The sequence below is a fragment of the Haliotis cracherodii genome, unplaced genomic scaffold, assembly GCF_022045235.1.
Source record: "Haliotis cracherodii isolate W230 unplaced genomic scaffold, xgHalCrac1.p SCAF_13, whole genome shotgun sequence".
Taxonomy (NCBI): Eukaryota; Metazoa; Mollusca; class Gastropoda; order Lepetellida; family Haliotidae; genus Haliotis; species Haliotis cracherodii.
In genome coordinates this window covers 22,757,335-22,770,007 of record NW_027266268.1, presented here as the reverse complement: position 1 = coordinate 22,770,007, position 12,673 = coordinate 22,757,335, and the positions used below count along the sequence as shown (strand labels likewise).

Below are 12,673 nucleotides of genomic sequence, written 5' to 3'. Positions count from 1 at the left end.
AAGCCTGGGTAACCTGCAAAAAGACTATCGATGAATATTATGAGAGAAAATACGACAAATCAGTTTGAATGCACGTATGCCCGTCAAAGAATATCTCAGGAATATGTTTATCATTTTACATATGTCTTGCATCTAAAAATATACCCACGATACAGTTAAATGTGTTCAATAATGGTATGATACCGCAAGTCCCAATGTGTTAATAGCAACTGGAATACATTTACCTCCGTCTCAACTTAGTCAAAATTGTTTCAACGGAAAGAGGAAAAAATCTAATTTTTAAGAAATTCCTAAAACAGCAAAAGGCACCACTTGTGTAATAAATGTACCGGGTTTGGATGAGAGGTTTGTCACGGTTTTCAAGTTGTGCTCCGGAAACGAAATCCCCCCCCCCCCCCCCCCCCCCCCCTTTTTTTTTTTGCAAATAGACCTGTTTGATATATCTGCCAACGTTTGTTGAAGATATGGAACGGTTTCGGAGTTGTGCTCCGGAAACGAAATGATTACGGACTGACAGACGGACGGACGAGGCAACGACTATATATTAAACAAGAATGAAATACTCATATCCCCTGCCAATATAACATGTCCGGTTGTGTGCAATGCATTAGCTCCTGTGAACTATGTTCATTGGACCCTTTTGTAAATGGCCTAATTGCAGCACTAAAAATGTTTTGCCACCTGCAGTTTATGATAGATAATGTAACTGTATTTGTAATGAGTTGTGTTATTACTTAAGCAATAATCAGAGAAATAAGGGAGTTCTTACTTTACTTAGAGATCATTGAGAGCAGGGGTCACCATTAGGTGTACTGAGAAGTACAACACCAATCATCTGATGATCTGAGTAGTAGACAGGAAAACAACAAGTCCAGTCTAGCTCCAAGACAGTGAATTGGAAAGTGAATGAGTTGAGTCATTTTCCGCACATTAAAGAAATCTTCAAGTTTCAGATTTTGACTCAGATCACAGTTGAAATCCCCAGTAAGTAGGACATGTTCACATTCATGCTGCTTGGAGAGATCCTGTATGTGAATGTGACAACTGTGTCCATGACGCCGTTCGAGGAACATACACACAAGCAATGCAAAACTTGCCAACAAGAATGTTGTTGAAACATACACAGCAATACCATGTGTGGTGTCTCATGGATAGACTTGATATCCTGGCAGGTCTTTTCACTGTAATCATTGATGTATGTTTCTGTGAAACACAAAACATGAACCACTCCAACAAACTTACCCTTCTTCACATCTTCGGAATGAGCATTGAGGGATTGAACAATCAAGTGAACCACCTTGAGTTCCCCAAGAATGTTCTCTACAGGGTGTGTCCAGGTGAACAATCTTTCATTCCGCAATCTAGTCATCTCATCCAATGTTTTTTTGTCTACTACATTTTATGTGCAAAGATTGGTGACGAAATATAGTACGTTTTTCAAGATCTCTTCTGGAAAGGAGGATATTTTCAGTCTAAGTCAAAGTCGTTGCCAGGGAACTCGAAAAATATTGTTTTAAAAAATCCAAAACTATCAAAAGGCAACAGTTCACCAATAGACCTATCTATGTGCAAGGTTTGGTTAAGATATCTCTCATGTTTTTTGTTTTTTTTGTGTTCTGCTCCGGAAATCGAGGACTATCGCCATTTTCAGTCTAAGGCAAAGTCGTTGCCAGGGGGATGATAAATATACAATGTCACCGCCAGAGAATAGAAAACAAATTCCATTAAACAAAATAACTGCGAGAACTGTGTGTATGTATGTGTGTGTGTATGTATACTAGTTTATATGTGTGTGTATATGTGTAAGTATATATATATACAGTCAAGTCTCGTTAATCCGACACTCGTTAATCCGACAATCGGCTTTATATATATATATTAGATAAATACACCAAAAGACAAAATAACTGCTAGAACTGTGTTTGTATGTATGTATGTATGTGTATGTATACAAGTATATATGTGTGTGTATATGTGTAAGTATATATATATATATATACTACAATATATTAAATAAATACACAATGTCAACGCAAGAGAATAACCAGTCTCGATAATGAAACAAATTCCATGGGGCGTAAAAGACAAAATATCTGTTAAAAAAAGAAAATAGAAATACATGTTATCGTAGACGTGTTATGGGGTTCCACTGCATAATTTAAGGACTGGTTCATTTAAAGGTTTTCATCAAGAACCAAGGTCACCCAACCGTCTTCACCGACGAAGTCATGCGCCCGGGGGATGTCAGTGTGCTGATGGCAGGTCTTCTCGGACTCTCTGTAAGTGAGACTTTTGCACATGCGAAGACGATGACAGATTGCAACGCAGTCGGTCCTGCTTCTGGAGGTAAAAGAACGAAAAAGCGGGGGGAAAAGAAGCACATTATTCTTCTCCGAGGCCATGTCAAAGAAGTATCCAGAATGTGGTGGGTTATCACCTGATAAACAGGAGACAACATTGTGAATGGTCATATATCAGTGAGTGACTGTATGGTAGTACTTCGTGACTATAAACAGTTATACTATACAATAAACTGCCGATAAAAAATAATGAATTAAGTGAGTGTGTTAGTTAACATTTTGCGTCGCATCGGCAATTTTTCAGCCATCTCGTGACGACAAGTGATATATGAATAATAAGTTGACGTACATAAAAATCTGTCAAAAAAGGACACTAAAATAACTACACTATCACAGATAAATATTTTTAACAATTATGTAATCATAAGAAGCTGTCACTTATCGTACAGTAAAACACTGCAGGGAGAATAAACCATGACGATAAACAGCGACCATGAGTCGCTTATTTATTATATGAAATATCACCATATGTATAGCCTCTTTTTAAAAAGTACACGCTTAAAAAAAATATTTATCCGTGTTTATATAATAATGACACCCTGAATGGAATCCGACCGCGACAATGTCGGACAAGTCCATTTTCTGAACAGGGTTTGTTTTTTCCAGCATGTTCTCCCAATTTTCACGTCGATTATCAGGAAGTTTTCTCCCAATACCGATTGTCATATATCTCTCAATTTTGGAAACGATCGTTCGGCCACTGCGTTTTCTTTGTTGCCAAGCTACATCAATAGGGAACAACTCACTTCAAAATTCACTCTAAAAAATAACGTCCAATTTACGACGTCAACAAGTTGCGAGCGCATGTTTGAATGACCAGAAATGACGTCATAATATAACAATGTTTTATCGTGAAATAAACCACGCTTCGTTCTTTATTGTTCTTTCCGATTTATCGCGTAGCTATCTTATATATAACAATACATGTTACAAACGGGTTACAGATCACCAGCAACCAAATAAAGCCCATCGTACCACAGCAGATTGTACACCATCCCTCCAGTAGCTGACGATTGTCATCAAGTTTAGCAAAAAGTAAAAGAAAAAATATTCTACAAATAAAATAGAAGTGGAAATTACCTTACTTTCAATGATAAGGTCTTCCATACCCTCCCAGGGGGACAATTATTTTATGTCATATATGAAGCAACTGATATGATAATGTCTTTACTAATACTGTGGTGTAAATTATTTTCAATAATCCACGAGAGCAGAACTTACTGTTTGTTATATGAACTGACCAATCATCCATTTACGAGAGGAACCATGTCCAAATTGGAATCCAATGAATATTGCCTTGAAGTTTAACCATGCAGTATAGGTACCTGAAGGCAGCATAACTTGCTCCCCGACATAGTGACCTTGACCTACTTCTAAAGTTTCGCCAATCCAGCTGATCCAGCGGTGACGGTATTCGGTGCAGCTCAAATACGGGTAGTAAGGGGTTCCGTATTCAGGGCAATCTTGGCATAACCGCATGAACGATTTTGCATTACTTATTATTTCAAGTCCTGCCTCTGCTTGCTTTGATTTGTCGAGTGAAAACAGCACCACAAAGGCGTCATTACAACACTGAACACTGAAGTATTGCCACTATGTCCCAGCCACGTCTATGTCACTTGTTGAGGAGACATCGACAGCCCAGTCACCGTCACTTGATATTGTTCTCTCACCAGAAGAGGTTCGCCATAAGCCTGCAAAAATACATGTTCTGTGGAATCCAATTGTCAACTGTTACAATCCGAACTGAGGGCACGGGTGGCCCACTCGTCTAAGGCGCCGGGATTCGCTGTGCAGAGTTGCGTCCCTTGGGCACGCCAGAAACCTATGATTGTGGGTTTGAGTCCCGGTTCACCCCGATTATGTTCCTCAGTTTGTCAGCACCATACCCGTGCTTGTGGGTTTCACCGAAGTGGTAAACGTCCGAGACATGCATCGGGCCATCCTCCCACATTAAGATGACACACCTCGATATAACTGGAATACTGTTAAAAGCGGCGTTAAACCCAACTCACTCACTTACTTACTACAATCTGAACTCATTCAAGACCCAAACTGTTTGCCTATGATTAAAAGAGCTTTTGAACACAGTCTTGGAATGGGCGCTATGTAATTATCTAACTAGTAAAATAGACCGTGATTGCAAGGGAAATTACGATGGATCGTTACAACAAATACAAATACAAAATTGATGCGGGATTCCGGATTAGAATATGCCCCTTATTGGATCAAGAGGTCAAGAACGGGGACCTTGTTGATTGCATGTATTTATACCTCGACCGTTGTTCACAATATTCATTACTAATCCAGATTTGAGTATTTACAGGCGAACGCCATATGACTGGAAAGTTGTTGATGGCGGCTCCCAAAGCCAGATATCTACCCAGACTGTCGGGTAGCATTTTATCCTATGTACAGTGAAAGCTAATAAATCAGGCGAGGTTAAGAAACGTTCGCGTAGAATAGATTTGAAGGATATGTTTGACGTTGAGGCCTCCTCTAGCATGGCGTCTTCCCGAGGCAAGGGGTTACCTGACTATAAAGTTTCCGACCTTGCTGAACTAGGCTGGAATTTCTGGGCTTGATCGTAGCGCCACCATTGGCTATTACGAGTTATGTCCTTTCTATGCCCCTCCTATTGACCAACCAGATTCCGCCTCTATATCACTTGCATTTGCATCAAACAAAATGACGGCGCCCAATGAAGACGATCTGATCGATGATCAAGATATATATCGTAAGGTATTTCCTCGCGAAGTGCATCAAATCACGTGAGCACCTTGATTAATATCATAAAAAGATTTACACGTTGAAATCCATATTGCTTACGAACCGGATGTCCCTTTCGTTACGCGTTTTGATTGGACTGTGCGTAGACTCGTTAGTCCAGCCACAATAAAGCTCCATTATTGCAGCCTAGCACCGTAAGGGTAGGAACTGGATTTTTCAGTCAGTTACCTCCCTTGTTTCGGGATGCTGCTGTTTGTTTGTTTTGGTTTAACGCAACAATCGGCAATATTCCACCTATATGACGGCGGTCTGTAAATAAACGAATCTGGACCACATAATCCTGTGATTGGGATACGATGCCATCCATCAACCAAGTCAACGAGTCTGACCACTGATATATATATATATATATATATATATATATATATAGATATATAATTATATATATACACACACATACAGATACACTTAATACTTATACACGTAATACTTAGTTTAAATATGTATATGTATATATATATATATATATAAGAATAATTGTAACAGTATATTATGGTTTCTTTAGTTATTTAATACACGAGTGTCGCGTCCGAAGCGATTGTTCATTTGTTGTTTACCGCCGCACTAAGAAATATTCCAGCTATATGACGGCGGTCTGTAAATAATCGAGGCTGGCCCAGACAATCCAGTGATTGACATCATGAGCATCAACAGGAAACTACACAATTGGGATACGATGACATGTATCAAGAAAGTCAGTAAGCCTGCCAACCCGATCCCGTTTGCGACAAGCATGGGTTGCTGAAGTCCTTAAAAGAGATGTTGACGGGGTTCCAGATTTTATCAATTTCCATTGTTAGTCTATGTTAACCAGACAAAAATGTTAGTATGTATGTGGTTGGTTGGTTGGTTTGTTGTTTAGCGCCGCACTCAGCAATATTCCAGCTATATGACGGCGGTCTGTAAATAAATCGTGTCTGGACCAGACAACCCAGTGATTGATATCATTATCATCGATCCACGCAATTTTAATCATCAACATGCATCAACAAAGTCCGCGAGCCTGACCACCCGATCCCGTTAGTCGCCTTTTACAAGCATAGTCGCCCTTTACGGCAAGCATGGGTTGCTGAAGACCTATTCTACCCCGGAATCTTCACGGGTCTGGAATGTATGTGGATAAATCACACACCAAACCTTAGTTGAAAACAAGTCACAAATGATTTTTTTCCTTTTGATTCATAAGTATAAAATATCATACTTACCAAAACTTACAAAGGCCATTGCCTTGCCAAACACTTAGTATATTATGCAAATTATATGGGTCGCGGTGCCACAGGCAGGGCATATGATTTTCAACTCTATTTTGTCTTTTAGGTCCAATAGAAAATGTTATGGCTTACAATCTAAACTGGTTATTCTCTGTCGTCGACTTTATGTACTTTGTTGGTTTGTTGTTTAACGCCGCACTCTGCAATAATCCAGCTATTTGACGGCCGTCCGTAGATAATCGATTCTGGACTAGACAATCCAGTGACTGACATCACGATCAACCGTCTACTCAATTGGGATCGATGACATGCATCGACCAAGTCTGCTAGCCTGCCCACCCGATCCCATTAGTCACCTCTTACGGCAAGCATAGTCGCAAGCATGGGTTGCTGAAGACCTATTCTAAGACCCGGATCTGCTTTATAATGACTCTTCATGTCATGCTACCCCACGTGAGAGGCGACTAACAGGATCGGGTGGTCAGGCTCGGTGACTTGGTTGATACACGTCATGGTATCCCAATTACGTGGATCGATGCCCATGACACCAATCACTGGATTGTCTGGTCCAGACTCGATTATTTATATTATTTATAGATATTATATAGATATTATTTATAACTAGAATATTGCTGAGTGCGGCGTTAAACAACAAACAAACAAACAATATATGTAGGGTTTCTGTCTGTGAATTGAACAACCATGTGGGTACAATGTCTGCAGCCCATTTCCCGCCGTGGTATTGCTGGATTATTGCTGAAAGCGGCGGAAATCCACATTCACCTACTCTTCAGATCTGCCACATGGGTATACGGTGCCGCTTCGTGGTATTGCTTGAAAGGTGATATAAACACCACCACTCCTTTGCTCAGTGATGCTGATATATTATATATTTACCGCTTGTTTTCATGTAAATAGTACCTTACGATTCGAAGATTTCAATTATCCATGATCAAGATTATCTACTAATAGATCCATTACCTAAGTCCTTTATCCATGAAGTTTCTCGTGTACATTCTCGACATTTGTCGAACTAAACACTGCTGAAAGGTTCAAAAGAATTCTTTGAATTTTCTATTGTCTTCAGCTTAAATAAAAGATGAACTTGTTGTTCTCCTGAGCAGAATGGGTAAAGTCATTTCGTTCTGTTGTCATTAGTCACATGATTACTATATTGACCAATAATGCTTCATTACGCATTTACTACGGGGTCACTAGGTGCAAAATCGTCGTAAGTGTAATGATCACTTTGCAAGCATGAATGACGATCTGTCATCACACAAAGGGAAGAGGACCCGTGAAGATCCGGGGTAGAATAGGCCGTAGAATAGGCTATGCATGCCGTAAAAGGTGACTATGCTTGTCGGGTGGTCAGGCTCGCTGACTTGGTTTTGATGCATGTCATCGTTTCTCAATTGCGTGATCGATACTTATGATATCCATCACTGGATAGCCTGGTCCAGACTCGATTATTTACAGACCGCCGTCATATAGCTGGAATAATGGTGAGTGCGGCGTTAAACAAACAAACAAACAAAGGGAAGAGACGTTGTTGCTCTTATGACATTTCATTCAAATTAAGAGTGATATAGTTTGCTGAAAAGTTTAACAATACATAGACAGCGAAACATTTTGGGGTCGACAGAAAGCGTGTGCGAGAATGGCTGAAACAGAAGCAAGAATTGCAAACTATGGGTGACAAAGCCAAACGCAAAATCGATCTGGGGCTGGGCGAAAAATAAATTTCCCTAACATTGAAAATAAGGTACTAACATGGATGAGAGATCGTCGCAGTAAAGGCACACGTGTTACAGGATTGATTGGTTTGCTTTGTTGTTTAATGCCGCACTCAGCAATATTCCAGCTATATGACGGCGGTCTGTAAATAATCGAGTCTGGACCAGAATATCCAGTGATTAATATCATTCGCCTTTTACGACAAGCATAGTTGCCTTTTACAGCAAGCATGGGTTGCTGAAGACCTATTCTACCCCGGAATCTTCACAGGTGCAGGAAAAGCATTAAAGCAAGAGGCATTACGTTTGCACAGGAACGGTGGAAAGCAATCGTTTAAAGCAAGTTGTGTATGGTTGAGATCCTTCATGAAGCGAAAAAATCAGTTTCCGTAGAGCGACACATGTAGGTAAAAAAGTGAAGCTATACTGAGTGACAAGATGTCATTTCTTCGCTACGTCATATACATGAGGAGGCGTCAGTCTTATCCACTCTCTGCAATCGCAAACATGGATGAAACCCTGGTGTTGGTCGATATGCCTGGCATTTTCAACTTTGGAGGAAACAGGATCTGCAACCATTACCATGACAAGCACAGGACATGAAAAATCTAGACTAACTGCTTGTTTGGCTGCATATGCGGATGGTACTAAAATCCCTCCACTTGTCCTGTTGAAAGGTGTTCGTTCCATCAGAGACGTCTCTGTTGGCGTTGGCGTCATGATGACACCCAAAACTTGGGCCAATGAGGCTGTAATGCAATGTTGCTTGCACCGTATTTGGCGACAAAATGCTCAAACTCGTAGGCTTCTTGTCTGGGATTCTTTCACAGCACATCGTACCCACGCCATAAAGAAATCCTTGTGACGTGATTACCACAGCGCTTTTGCTCTAATCCTCGGTGGGTGCACAAGCCACATCCAACCGTGCGATGTGTCGTGGAACAAGCCATTCAAAGATGCGTACAGAGGCCAGGAAAACGACTGGGTTTTCAATGCCAAACCTGTCCTGACGAAGGGAAACAACAGGAAGCCCCAAGAAAAAAACCTCGGTCCTTAAATGGATCAAGCAGGCGTTGAATTATGTGTCTCCAGACATAGTCCGGAAATCATTCCTTAAATGTGGAATCAGTAACTCATTGGATAGGGCTGAGGATGCCATTCTCTTCGCAAACGACTCAGACTCCGATGACCCATTTAGTCCGGTAATTAAAGGTTTATTTTTCATGAAGGTTCAACAAAATTGACGGAAAAGGTTTTTTAACACATTTCACTGCCTTGATAGGTCTACTTTAAAAAAAAAAATAGTTTACCAAAATTTGACTTGGGGAAACACCCAATATAGGTCAAATCCAAGATGGCCGCCATCAATACAAACGAAAATCGAAAAAGTAAAAAAAAAAGAATCAATCAAAATCTAAAAATGGATGATGACTCTATTTATAATCAACTTCATAAGATTAAGACAGGGGAATATATATTTAACAATTTTAAAGTGAAATCTTACACAGAAATAAATTACGGCTGCCCGAAATGTGAAAAAAATGCAATTGTTCCATATCGGACTACAAAATACTTAACACAGGCTTATAAAGAGGGAATAACCCTGCAATACTACAGTTTACAAGTCAAACTTACTATCAATTTAAATGTCTAAAGTTCAAGACAGTCGCACTCATATATTGGACATGAAGAGACGATTATTCAGTAATGTCAGAGAAGTCATGACTTGGTCCATTTGAAAATGTCATCCCTTTGCATTGTCCACATGCTGAGGTACATTGTAGACAAAATAATTCTGCATGAGCATGTGTTTTCATCACACTTTCCAGTGCAATTGTATCTGATTATTTTCAACAGAAATTTAGGAGTGACAGCTTGGTGCCTTGTGATTGGTTTCAATATAGTGCCCTTGTTGCTCTTGTGAAACGTCCAGCCCCATTCTGTCGCATCCATATTGTTGCCTAGCCAGGTCTGCACTTGGAGTCAGACTCGTTGGCTGGGCAATCTGGCAGCATCTGATGTCGGTGGAAGGTGTCGAAGGGGTAGGTAATTTGAGCTTGATACATACCTTCTCAGTGAATTTTGTCACACGTTCAGAATTCAAATCCAAATCCAAGCCAGGCATACAGCCGCAGAGGATTGCAAGTGCCTGATTACCAGCCTGCTCGATTTCTGCATGGTTTCCACCTGTCACCATGAAAACCTTTGAATATTCCTGAGACCATCCCTATGCCATATGGCCTCAATGTTGTGTCGGTCCCTGACAATGCATGTACAAAGAGCAAAGAATGGCTGAGATTAGGATCAAGGATCATCTGTAGGATGAAGATGTCAGTGATCTTTGTACTTGTCTGAAGAAAGATGGCCTCCAGTTATTCTCTGATGGGTCTCATCCTTGGTAAAAAAAACACCACAATAACCATCAACACGATAAGAGCATTGCAGAAGTGGTTCCTCAAGAAATGAGCCCGCACAGCTTGTGACACAGATTTGCCGGACAACATCTGATCTGTACTACCCTCTGAATATACTTGAGTGATGATCTCCTTTAACACAGATCCAGCCATCAGATTCCCAACTGTACCCACAAAACTCATCTAAGTATGGAATCCCCCCAAGACCAGGGCTATTCGATGCAAGGGGCTCTCAGCTGGCCGTGATTCGATGATCATGTATGCAATTCACCAAAGTTGCTGGTCGATTGTAATAACCGGTGTGATTCCATGTCGTCTGGCATATTTTGAAATATACTCCAGCGTTGATCTGACACAGGATTCGTCACATGGTGTCAAGTTGATAATCAACAATATCTCAGAGCTCTTCCTGGGGTATGGAATGTCAGAATGGAGCAATTGCGTGCAACCGGAACACAGTGGTCAACACACATAGAAGTGGCGCACTCCACAAACTATCTAGTTTGCTATTCTTTTCATCAAGACAGAAGTCACCAATTGGTGAATAGATAATGTTCGCCAGCACTGCCTTTGGATTTCTTTGTGAGAATGGTTTGACACTGTTGATTTTTTTAACATCATCCAAGTCCACCTTAACTCTTGGTACCCTCCGTCTCACCATCTCGCTCATAGTATGGATTGAGCCAGTCCCATCAAACTTTTTGCTGGCATGATCTATATAACCAGCCTGGTATTGCACGAATGTATCTGCAATGTCTCTAATTAGGTGAACACCATGAGTGGTCACCGAGAATTTTCTAAATTTACGAGGAGCTGAAACCGAGTTGGCTTATCATATCCACTAAATTACGATGACCATATATGTGTTATAGTGTGATACTTTGTCAAACTTGTCGAGGAGGCAGAAATGATGGGGACATTTCGAATGCATTATTGCCTGACCCAATGACGCAGCTCAGCTCTTGATGATAGTTTGAAGGAGGATGAGTAATGCATGTGGGAGGTAATCAAGATTGGTGTCAATCAATGCCATCTGCTCATTGTCGAGATACACATCAACATGTTTCGACATGCTCTCTACCTGCGTATGAATGTATCCTCCTCCAACTTTAATCAAACTGTCCATGTCAGATTTGTCCACCTTTGCAACATTTTCATATGCCGTAAGAGATGCAATGTTAGGTTGTTGCCTGATTTGTTATGAATACCTTGTTCCCATAGTGATTCATGAATTCCCTTTTCAGCTGAGAAGTAGTGTGTAGTTGATCATCACTCAGTGCACTCATTGACTTCATAATGTGATGCAAATTGTCCAAAGGAATCGTTTCATCATCATTCTCTTCCAAGTAATAAATGGCAATCTCAAATGCTGTCATCTAGGACATACACTTCGGTCGACCAAGTCTCCGTTTCTTTGGTGGAGCCTCCCCATGTTCAATACAAGCTGCAGGTATACTTGTCCCTCTCCGAAAATTCTTATTACAAGCATGGTGATGGATAGCTTCTTCAGCTGGTAGATTGTATATGGGCACAATACTTGACTGTACCATCTTGGTCCAATCATCTTGCCTGTTGACACAGTATGTTGCAGACATATGTTGAGTAACTGAAGAGCCATCGCAGGGCTGAAGTACACTTCTATATGGATGTTTGTACAAGTACCACATAGAAAACAGTGAGTTTTAAAATTTAAGGCTTTAACATATGATCAAAAGGTTTCAGCTACTTTGATTGCCTTTGGATTTTTATGCATACTTCGACACTGTCTGTGTACCAACAGGCTACAGTTGTATATGATGTCTGGTGCATCGAATTTACAGCAGCATTTTGCAATCAACTTCACATAATCCTGGGGTTTGTCCAGGTTAACTGGTTCCATACATAGCAAACAAGTCGCCATCTGTGATCTACATAGGACACCTTCAGTTGAGAATAGTCACCTGCGAATAGTAACAGTTGATAGAAATATGGTTGACATGTGTCCAGATACAAATGTTGCTTTTCCGATTATAGCAAATGATTTTTGTGCTAAATGTCTTGATTATATCTTCTGAATTAACTTTTAATAAAGTTTCTGAGAAGCTAATACCATTTGAGAAAAATAACTGCTTCCCGGAGTTTGGATTATCTCCCTTGATTTTCCTTTAAACAAATGTTGATGT

General features: G+C 40.4%; 1 pseudogene; it reads right to left on the bottom strand.

The window, feature by feature from the left end:
* Positions 1–2,174: 2,174 nt before the first annotated feature.
* On the bottom strand, positions 2,175–6,374 carry LOC139458534 (uncharacterized; annotated as a pseudogene).
* Positions 6,375–12,673: the final 6,299 nt, after the last annotated feature.